Here is an 11,213-nt window from a genome sequence, read left to right on the forward strand (position 1 = left end):
CGCCGGCTGTGTCTCTCTCGGCAGAAAACAAACAAAGCTCAGTCCTTTGTTAGAGCTGCTTTTACAACGCACGTAGTCAGGGCTCCGTCCTGCGTTCCTGTGGCAAAGCCCTCTGAAGACAAAGGCAACTTACAGTGCGAGTTTCCAGTTTTGTCATTTAAAAGGACTTTTTGTTAGTAAAGGTGACTGTAACAACAGAAAAGAGTGAGAATGCAGAATTATATTCGCTAATGATGAACCAAGACCTTGCTGTGCACACGACTAGGTAAAATAGACACTGAGAATACTTGATAAAAGCAGGTATTTTTAGTTTTGAGGCTTTACAAAGCTACGTAAGACATGCGTTGGCATTAAATCATTTAACAATTCAGCTGTTGACAGCAGAGTGGCAAAAGCAGCAAGCTCAGATCTACTGTCCTTTCAAGCACATTCAAAGGACGCGCAAGGAAGGAGGAGAGGTTTTGCTTTCCCTTTGAACTACCGCAAATATCCCTTTAAATCTCGGAAACGGCATCTGAGCTGAGCATACTCAAAGCCCAATGATTTAATCGCTGAAATATTTGACCGTATCGCTTGCTGTGCGTTTCCAGCTTGAAGAAGGAGTAGCAGGGAGACCGGTGAATAATTCAAGGAGACACAGATCCTGCGTAAGCCAAAGTTCTGCGTGAGCCGGGAACACGATTATAGAGCAGTTTCAGTTTGTGCCGCAGATGGCTCCTTAATCTGATTGCGTAACGTGGTATTAGAGAATAAGGGTAGGTCCCACTGTCGCAACTGAATGGAGGATACAGTAACTGAAGCTAAACTGAGCAAAATGTCACAGCAGTTATCCACAAGGCACCTTTTAGTGATTCGAGAGGGAAATAGGAGGAGAGTTGGAAAAAATACTGAATTCCGCTTTTGTTATCAGCCAAGCTGAAGACTGTGTACTGCCTAGGTTTAGTTCCACGCTCTGCTGCTGCGCAATCTCAGGCAGCAAAGGTTTAACTCACTTTTTGAGTTTCTTGTGATTTCAAACTTTAAAAAAATGTAATAATGTTAAGATAAAAGAGAACAAAACCCCCAATACCAATCATAGCACACCTTAAAATCTGAGAATATAGGAAGCATAAACTGAGAAAAGTGGGACAAGGGTGAGTTCCAGGAATTCTTCAGTGGAAATCTGGGTCATGAATAACAATTTCTAGACTTTCAGACTGTCTTTTGAGGTCCCTTTGGTTTTTTTTTTCAGATGGATTTGACGTTACTGTGAGCATAAAATACGCCAGTCTGGGTCCGGCTGCTGTGGTTTGGTTTGATGGAAAGATCACTTGTGCATTTTAAATGTTTCTGACCCTCTTTGTACGGTTTGGGAGCAGTTAAAAGCCTGATTATGTTACCCAGCCGTGCTTGCCAAGATGCTAATTTATAAGTGTAATTTCAAGTAAAGTAGTATCATAGTTTCATGATTAGATCATGATAAGAGAATCGTGGGACTTGGTTCTGCTTCTGCTGTAAACTGCTCATTTTCACACCTGTGCCATGTGCTTCTTTGTGGCCATAAAAAACATTTCTGTGGCTGCACAGCTAACTATATTGGGTTACAACTAGACTAGCAACAAGAAAAATCATTTAAATTTAATCCTGATCTGCTTTACCGCTCAGCTGCAGGATGCCCCAGCACACAGGATGGTGCAGTAGAAGGGCAGGACCGTGTGACTGGTGCAGGGGGATGACCACCTCATTTGGTATGAATGCCTGCTTACAGTAACAAAGAAATCACGTCCCTTTTAATCTTGCATCATATGTGGGATGAAAAATACAAAGAGCTGCAGCTAGATGGGCTTATCAGGCAGTATGAAGCTTACTACAAAAAGGATTTGCTAACTTTCATGAAAGCTTGGGCCCCATGAAATAGAAAGAAAAATCATTGTGGACTATGTTGTCTAAAATTAAGATTTTATAACATCAGCTCTAGTAGTGGCTAGCATAATTGTTCAGCTATAAATAAACCATGTATGTGGAGATGTTTTAAATAAACATAAAAACATGCACCATTGCAACCATATACAGATTAAACTTCAAAAATTAAATCAGTTCAAAGGAAACAGCAGCTCCAAACCAGCTACCCTGTACATGACATGTCACTAGGACTGACAGTGGAACTGAGTAGTACAGAAGGCAGCAGTAATCTATATCCCCTGTGGGTGCCAAGAACACAGCATGCATGACTTGTATGTGGCATGCAGAAAGAGCAGGAACTGCAGCATCCCAAAAAGTCTGCCTGAATTCACAGCTCCCAGGCTCTGAACTCAGCGGGACTCAGTGCCCCCTCTGGCACCGAGGCAGGCCAGGCACAGGTGGGAGCCCAGCAGCTTGTGCTTCTCTGAGATGCCATATGTCCCAGCTCCTGTTAGCTTTTGATTGATGTGTTTTGTAATTTGAGAGAGAAGAATGATAATCAGATGCATCACCTTGGATATATTGCAAGCACATTGCAAACGCATCACTAGTAATCAGTCCTGGAAGAGGAAGGTGGCTTGCAACTTTGTATGCATTTCCATGGGATAAAGTTCAGCTGGGGAGGAATATTCCCTTCCCCAGCAGGTACCATTCACTTGAACTCCAAGTGTACTTTAGTGCACTTGTGTGCAGCACCTGAAATTATCCTGTTTGCAAAAGGAATAATAAGGAAAACTATTGGTATACATTTTTTCTCAGCAAACACACATTTTCTTATGTTATGTATTGTAACTATTTCAGTGAAAAATAGATTCCTTTAAAACACTTGAAAAATTCTGCGAATTCCACCACACATGCTGGTGGTTTTAATAAAAAAGCAACCTACTCAACAGGCATTCATGGTCTGTGATAAAGAACAGTGACCAAATCTCTCCTTCCTTACCAGAAACAAAATGCTATTCTTTTTATTTTTCCTTTTCTTTTTTCTGTTTTTTGATATCTCATTTTCCTTTTCCACTCCAGCACCACCTAACCTGCTACTGCCTGTTGCTCTGCTTCAATTTTATTGTCCAAATTTGTTAAAGCATAGAGCCCAAAGCATAGGAATATTGGAACTTGCCTACAGACTGTATTTTTTTTACTTCTTTACAGGTTTTAGGCTAGGATAGTTAAAATATAATTTCAGATACTTAATCATATAACAAAACTTAATCTGTATTAGTACACATAGACCTTATTGTATATGATTCAAGAAATGCACTAATAGAAGAAAAAAATCATAACTTTAACCAGTTATTTCCAGGTCTGAACCCAGCTGAAGCCAGTCTTGCTTTTCTAAGCATTCAGCCTTGTACAATGGAAACTCAAGATGTATGAAAGGGTTTATATAACACAGGCTTTTATTAAAAGGTTTAAAGCGGTAAAGAAGGTCCAAAACTACACCTTTTATTTTAAGAATAATTTAGGGTTTACAGGATTAAAACTGATAAACCCACGTACTGTAAAAGCTTTAAAGTTTTGTTATATAGTCCTTGTAATGGTTTGTGCCAATTCACTTTCAGAATAAGCCATTAGTTACTGGGGGCATCAAAGGATCTTCTGATAGAAGACTTCGTTCTTCCATGCAAAAATACAGAAACCGTTATGTTCTTTGTTAAATGTACTTGACAAATTGTTTGTTGGTGGACTTAAACAACGAAGGATGAGTTAGGAGAGAGAGCTCAAACACAATGACTGCACAGAAGCAGAGATGCCAATCTCCAGCTTTGCCTTAGGTACCCCTCAATTTCAACACTGCTCCTCCTCCCCAGAAGATCCCACTCACCAAAGTGCACCTCCATCTCCTTGTTTCACAGTCACTGACCACTTGTTCATCCAGGTTGCTTTGAGTAACATTTTGTTTCATGTGATATGAGATCACACAGTTAGAAAGAGACCCCACTAAATCATCGTTCATGCTCTTCTGAAATGTAATGCAGCTATCTGGAACATATTGTAGAAAAGTATCACCCCTAGAGGTTTTGTGTTATGCAATAAAAACTTAACTACTAGTAACAGACAAATGTAGGATATTGCTTAAGAATTATTTTTCAATCCCTTGGAATGAAATAAAAAACTTGCTCAGATTTTTTCCCTGTAAGATAAACTGTCATATCTTTTCAGCAAATTTTGCTGGTCTCTAATGCACTCTTGATACCACAAAAAGCACTCTATATACTCTGTACTACAGCCTTTCTTATTACAGAAATTCAGATTTGACAAGGGCTTTAACCACTTGGTTCTTGCTTTGTATAACACATACTACACCATCTTCACGGTTTTGTCAGAGGATCCTGGAAACTACAGGGCTCTGTTACACCATCATGTCTTCTTCTGATATGGATTCCTTTTACAGAAAGAAAAATAGGAAAGTTCTGTAGCCCTGAAGCCTCTTTGAGTGCCCCTGTCTTTGCAGTACAGTTATAACCATCTCTAGGTCTGACTTAGCTCTTGTTGAAGTCAACAGCAAATTTTAAGTGCCCCTTGGGAGCAGGTGAACACTTCCTCCACTGAACCATCAGTTAGATACTTGGATTCCCTTAATAAAAACAAAATAGTCTGATATTAATGCAGACATTTTAATACAAATAAAATCAGTAAAATTACATATTTTTATACAAATAAAATCAATACAATTACATGTGTGTTTGGGGTTTAAATGCTTTCCTGACCTCCTGCAGAGCTCCTGGGTAAAAGACATAGATTGGCTTACATTCCAATAAACTCAAGTATAACAATAATTCAGAACTGCAGCTGGTTTTTGCTGATATCACTTGACAATAAATGCTTACCTGAAAAGTATTATGGGAAGAGGATCAGCTAAAATGTTTTGCAAAGTTTGTCACAAAAAATGGCCACCAGGTAGAATGTACTATGTTCCTATGTTTGAATAGTACCTACTGCTATTAGTCACATTCAATACACAGCAGCTGATCAAAAGCATTGCTTCTTTAATAGATATTGCTGTTCATCTTTGATGCTCTCAATTTCCTCACTTGAAAGATTAATATTAGAGTCTCACTCTGATAAAGTGTGATATTATATCAGTATGACTTTATCATACTGATAAAACTTCTAGCCTTTACAGTTGCAAAGGTGTATCTGAATCTGCTGAAGGACATGCTGTAAACCATAGAACACAAAAAGAGACCCTCACCCTCAAGTCTCAACATTAAAGGTTTTAAACAAATATGGGTTTAGAAGTTGGTGTTTTGGTTTTTTTTTTGCCTTTATCCAAGTATTTGGTTGTTAATATTTATTAACTATATAAACACCACAAATGAGACCCAACTTTGCTATTACAGCTATTCACAGGCACTAAAAAAACCACCCTTACCTCTCTCCAGAAGTGACTGCTGGAGCAGGATCTTGTAAATTATGTCAGAATTAGGAAAATAATAATACAGATATTTTACCTCTTAACTTTCACCTCTTTGTTGTGTGATTATCTGTGTTTCTAATTACATCATGAAAATCTGTTCAAAAACGAATCATATCTTTACAAAGTAAACTTTCAGCTACTAGAAAATGAGAATGAGAGTTCTCTGCTTTTAGTATTTGTACATATTACCATAATTAACATCATATAAAGTCTAATTATTAGTATAAAGTGTAGCAAAATAAAAATCTCACAACATGGTCAAGCCTAGGAACTGGAGTGTATTCATCAAGGTGGTTTCTCTCTTAAAGGCTTACATTGAAGTTGAGCATTTACAGATACAGATGTTTTTCAACTTTTAAAAACTGGAAAAGACATGTTTTGGGCTGCTATTTAGTTTCTCCTTAGCTTTGAATAAGCAAACCTATCTTTGACAGGGAACAACTTGAAATTTCTGTGTTTATTTCTTCAAATGCAGAACTGTGCCGCTCCCTGATTCTTTTTCATTTGCAGTAGGTGCTTATCCCTGCCAGTAGTTAGGGAGAGCTTCTACTTAACTTCACACACGGTCACACTAAATGATGAGGATTAACCATCGGCCCACAGGTTTATTATCAAACTTCAAGATTTTTTTTTTTCCATGAGAACTGGGGCTCTGGAAGAGAAGCATTAGCTTTTGACTGGTATTACAGGCAGACACATTTTCTAGTAGCATAATAGCTGTGAAACAACCTCCCCTGTTACTATAAAGTACTTTTGAAGTATAGAGTATGCAACAGGGTGCTGTAGAGAAACTATACATTTATATCAGCAGTTGCTGGAAAATCCCATGGGATCCATGACTAAAAATGAGACTGATGATTCAATCAACAATTTCAAAACTTCACAAGCATTTTCTTTCTAGTCTCAGATTACCTATGTATCCTGTGGTCATTTCTATGACACATATCACAGCACTAGGTGCCGGAAGTAACAGAATAAATTGTTCTCCCAATGTCTACCTTAACAACAGCACAGGATGCACACCACACAACCAACGCTTGAGACCCATTTAAGTTTAATGAGACCCATTGAAATTAATTTAAGCTTTTCCAGTACCTGGATGCAAGACACAGACCAGTGTGTTGATGAATATCACGGTGCTTAGGAGGGACCTCGTTGTTACCGGCCAAACCTGCTTATCTCTGCTGGCTCCTTCCTCTTGCAGCCCATGACACACAGCCTTGTCAACTCCAACTATTCTTTCTCTTTCCCAGGAGACTTTAGAGCTGCAGTGACAGCTTCTACTGTCAGGTTCAGCCTCATTTTAAGTTTCTAGCCCTAATGACCACAGAAGGAAACAGTCCCCCAGACTGGGCAAGGGTACGAACAAAGCATTCTAGTTTGCTGTGTAGAAATGTATCAATAATCATAAGGTAGCATGGGTTGACAGGTACTTCATTCTGGCAGGAGAAGCACCAGCAGCTAGTGTCACACATCACTATTCAGAAGCTGGACTGTGACTACAGCCTCTTTGGATCTGCTCACTGGATGTCACACCTCCCGAGGCAGTCCAACCCTTTATCTTACTGCTTAGAAGGAGAAAAAAAAGTCCTCAAACTATACTCTCCAACTCACAAATGACAGAATAATTTTATTGGCAATTGAATTTCATTTCTTAAGAGTAAGTTGTGTATATGTTTCAGGCAAAGTACCAATGTTTACTGATGCTGGAAGAGTTTGGGGGTGGGGATAGAAGAATAGAAACTTTTTTTACCCGTTTAAACTGTATTCTTACTGTAAATTAGGGCTAAATTAGGACATTTTAAAGCCCCTCTAAGCTGCCTGTGAAACTATCCAATAGATAAAGACAAATGCTGCTTTCTTCTCATACCTGTAAAAAGGGATTAGCAGTATAGCAAAACAAAGAAATTTTTAAAATATATTGAGGGGAAAATGTTGTATAAGTATTACTTTGAATGTAAACAAGAAAGTGAGTGAAAGCAAGGTGAATAGAAAAGCAAAAAGATAAAAAAAATGTTAAAAGTTTGTAAACCCAATGCAAAAAAAGTTACTGTCAAATCAAGACTGAAAAAGTTCAGGTAACAATTATTGTGCTCAGGAATTACTACTGTTCCTAATATTATCTGTGTTGGTACAAGAAGAGATTTGCTGTATTTATTTCTTATCATATGACAACTGCAGTTTCAGCCTTTGCTCTGCAGCTGTCCCGGATAGTGTCTCATGCAGGCTGCCTTTGTTTTAGGTATTGGGTACACAGCACAAAGTCGAAATAAGCTCCTGAGCTTTCAGACAAACCCAGCCTGGTGTAACTAACACAGCCACATTTGCCTATGAGCCGCTTAACTGGTTATGCAGGCTTTACAATAGCCCACATAATAAAACTAATGTTTAAAGGGTAAATATATTTCATTTTTACAACATACATATTACTCACATGTTAAACAACACCAGAAAAAATGGGGAACGTTCTAATACATTATCTTAAATGAAATTCTTTAAGATATTGACACAAACACCAGTTTTGTAAACTTTTGGGCAGCAGCAGTTATATGTGTTTTTATCAAAGTTATTATCAAAGAAAATAACTGCTTATAACTGGAACACTACAATAAAATAAGTTTTGTGTTGAATTTAGGTAAGCAGTAGCTTAAGTAGTTTTGATTTTGATTTTCATCCTACAGCTCCCACCATATATATAGTGAGAAATGCTCACATAAAATAGACCAAAAACATTGTTGCTGTCTGCAGACTTCGTAATTCACATTAAAAGGGTTTTCAAAGCAGTGACCTACTTAAATGTTTTTTGTGTCTTAAATTTTAATCCTTTTTTCTGTAACAAAAAACCTGCTGATTAAAGCTAAATTTGCTTTCTTTCAACATCTTTGATTCCTATTAGCAAAGTTAGGTTAGATTAAAATCGAGAGCAGTTGTAACTCACTTTCGTTATTCATCCACTGACTTTTCAGGTCCAGAAGAAGAAATTGTCTATCAATCAAGAGTGATAACTTTCCAAAGCAGAATTTTACTGCCATTAGGCTAAATTAAGGCATACTCCATACAGGAATTTGGATAGTAGGAGATTTTCTGGGAAGTGACAGTAGAACTTCTTTATCCAACTGACTGAATTAAAACCAACAGCATCACTACATAAATGCACCAGAATGAAAGTTTGGTCAGAGTTGTCATGCAACTGTAGTTTGCAATCTCCTCAGCTGAACAGATACTGTTGTAATGGATCCACTGATGATTTAATTCAAATAAAAGGCCTTTGTTACTTTCTTCCCTTGCTTTGTCTACACTGACACCACTATCCAGAAAAACTCTAGAAGCTGCCCACAGAAGCCAAGAGACACAGTATGATAGAAAGCAGTATCACTCCCATCACACATTTTTGTTGTCCGTGACATACTTTTCTTTAAATCCATTTCTCAGCTCTGTAACCTGGTCTCACCCATCTGGTCTTTTCTCTACCTTCTATCCAGCATTTCTAGCCTCATTGCTTATCTCTCCTCACTTGCAGTTAATTGAAGATTAAGCTGAGTTAACAATAGCGCCCCAAATTGTGGAGCAGATTAGAAACTCAGAAGGGCTCAAAGCTAGGGAGCTATAAAACGTAAGAGTCATCTCATGAGCAGAATTATTCACACAGAAGTAAACTCCAAGTCCCAGAGTTTATGCTTCTTCCCCACAACTGTCATGCACATGTGGTTAATAAATTAACCACGCGTACCGACCAAAGTCAATGCTGCATAGATCACTGCTTTAGAAGAGTAACAGTGGCTGAATCTCTGGAGACAGAAATTGTGTTTTTGTCTGAAAAGCAACAGCGTGGCACAATGAAAAACAGTGACAGCTTATTGTGGAAGCAGAGAAGTGCTTTTCCAGGCACGAGGGTGGTGGGAGGAAGGCACGGCTTTGGGAATGACAAGTTTCTAACATCAGCATTCTTGTGCGGGGCTTTCAGCATTGGCACTGCTGTGGGAAGCTTCCAGTATCATGTTCAAGCATGGAAAATTCTCAATACTGCCTTCCTTGTTGGAGGACAGACAGATGTTAAGGAGTACAACTGTTTGGTTTCTTATGTGTCCTGTGCTGTATGAGACAGCATGATGTAACACTGTATGGATCAATTTAAGTGTACAAAAGCTTTCTTTTCCAGGTAAGAAAATTTAAAGAACCTAATTTCTTTCTTAAAACATTTGATTAAATCATTTGAAAGGCAGATCTCCTTTTTTCCCATAGCAGTAATTACACTTTCTCAACCCACCTGCTTTTCCACAATCATTTTCTTCGTATTTTTAGAGCAGATATAAAAACAGAAGCAACAGTAAAAGCCTTACTGTGATTATATCACAAACTTTCCAAAGGCTGTTCCAAAGTATTTTTTTTTCCATGAACTTGGTATATATATGTTAAAAGAGTGAAAATTTAATAAAACTAAAGTGTTGGGGTTTTTTTTTCCCCTCCAATAACTGACAGAGTGTGTCTAGGTCAGTCTGGCAGGCAAGGAATGGTTTTACACCAGAGATACCAATGGTTGTACTCTGATTCAATCAGTACACACCTGTATTGCAAAATTCTACCATCTTTTACAAAACTGCTTTATTAACTAGAAAACACAAGAAGCTGTCATCAAGACATGGTTTACCACAAAGTAAACAACTGACCCATCTGGCAGCTTAACTCACCAAACAAAATAGCACTTTCCACGTAAAATATGAAGTTAAGGCATATTTAAAGCCACATGACAAATTAAAATAACTCTTTGCAAAGTGGATAGACTTACATAGAACTCAGTACTGTAGAACTGAAACATTAATTTGCTACAGAGAAGCAGTGGAATGGTTTACAGTAATAACAAACCATCCCCCATGTAAATGTTTATTTTAGATGGTAAGGAAGACTAAGCTTTATTTCTATGTTAAACACTATCAAAAGTAATAGCCACATAAGTGAACTGATACAAGATTGTGGATAACTGGCTTGTGAAGGCTTTGACATCTGCAGAGGGAATGCATATCTGCGGGTTGCTGTGTCAGTTTACCTCCCAATTACCCCCTTCTGTAGTGGTTTTTGGCTTTTAGGACTGTAGTTTAGGCAAATATACAAAGCTTAAAATGAAACAGGGATAAAGAAGGCATTTACTACCACATTAGTGAACTGAAGAAAAAAGGCTTGAAAAACTGTACCTAATAAGTTCTTATACTGAGCAACTGTGAATGGGGAGACTGGAGATCAAGACATTGACCACTCTCACACCTGCAGCTACCCAATACTCTCACATAGCTTAGGGATTTGTACTGCTGTCTCAAAGCTTGATTTGTTTTTTCTTACCATTGAGAAAGGTTAATGTGATTAAAGCTCTACTGAAGGTATCTCATCTTCAGTAAACAAAGTCATAACCTGCTTTTCACCAGGGCTACAAACTACACCTGAAAAAACAAGAGTGTTAAAAACCAATTAGATTACTAAGAATATTTACCCAAAGTAGAGAATTGGATGAAGATAATCAGACAGAAGAAAACCAACATCAGCAAAAGCTGTATCATGTAGTCTGGGGTCACATCACAGTAAAATAAGTGACTGTATGGAAACTTTCTCCCCAAACCCAACGGGCCAGATTCACAGCTAGCGGTGCACTTGAAAGCACTAATGCAAACCACAGGCGTGGTTTGCACTAAAACCTCAGTTCGACCGAGATTGGGCCCCAGGCTTTCCCTTGCTGCGGCTTGCACTTTACAGAGAGCCCGGGTGTGAGTGGGGGAACCCACCTCTCACAAGCAACCCCAAAACCCCTCCAGCCTGGGAGAGGGGAGCAGGAGGGGCTTCCAGGAACGGGTTAGCTTAGGCG

The sequence above is a fragment of the Corvus brachyrhynchos genome, unplaced genomic scaffold, assembly GCF_000691975.1.
Source record: "Corvus brachyrhynchos isolate BGI_N302 unplaced genomic scaffold, ASM69197v1 scaffold17, whole genome shotgun sequence".
Taxonomy (NCBI): domain Eukaryota; kingdom Metazoa; phylum Chordata; class Aves; order Passeriformes; family Corvidae; genus Corvus; species Corvus brachyrhynchos.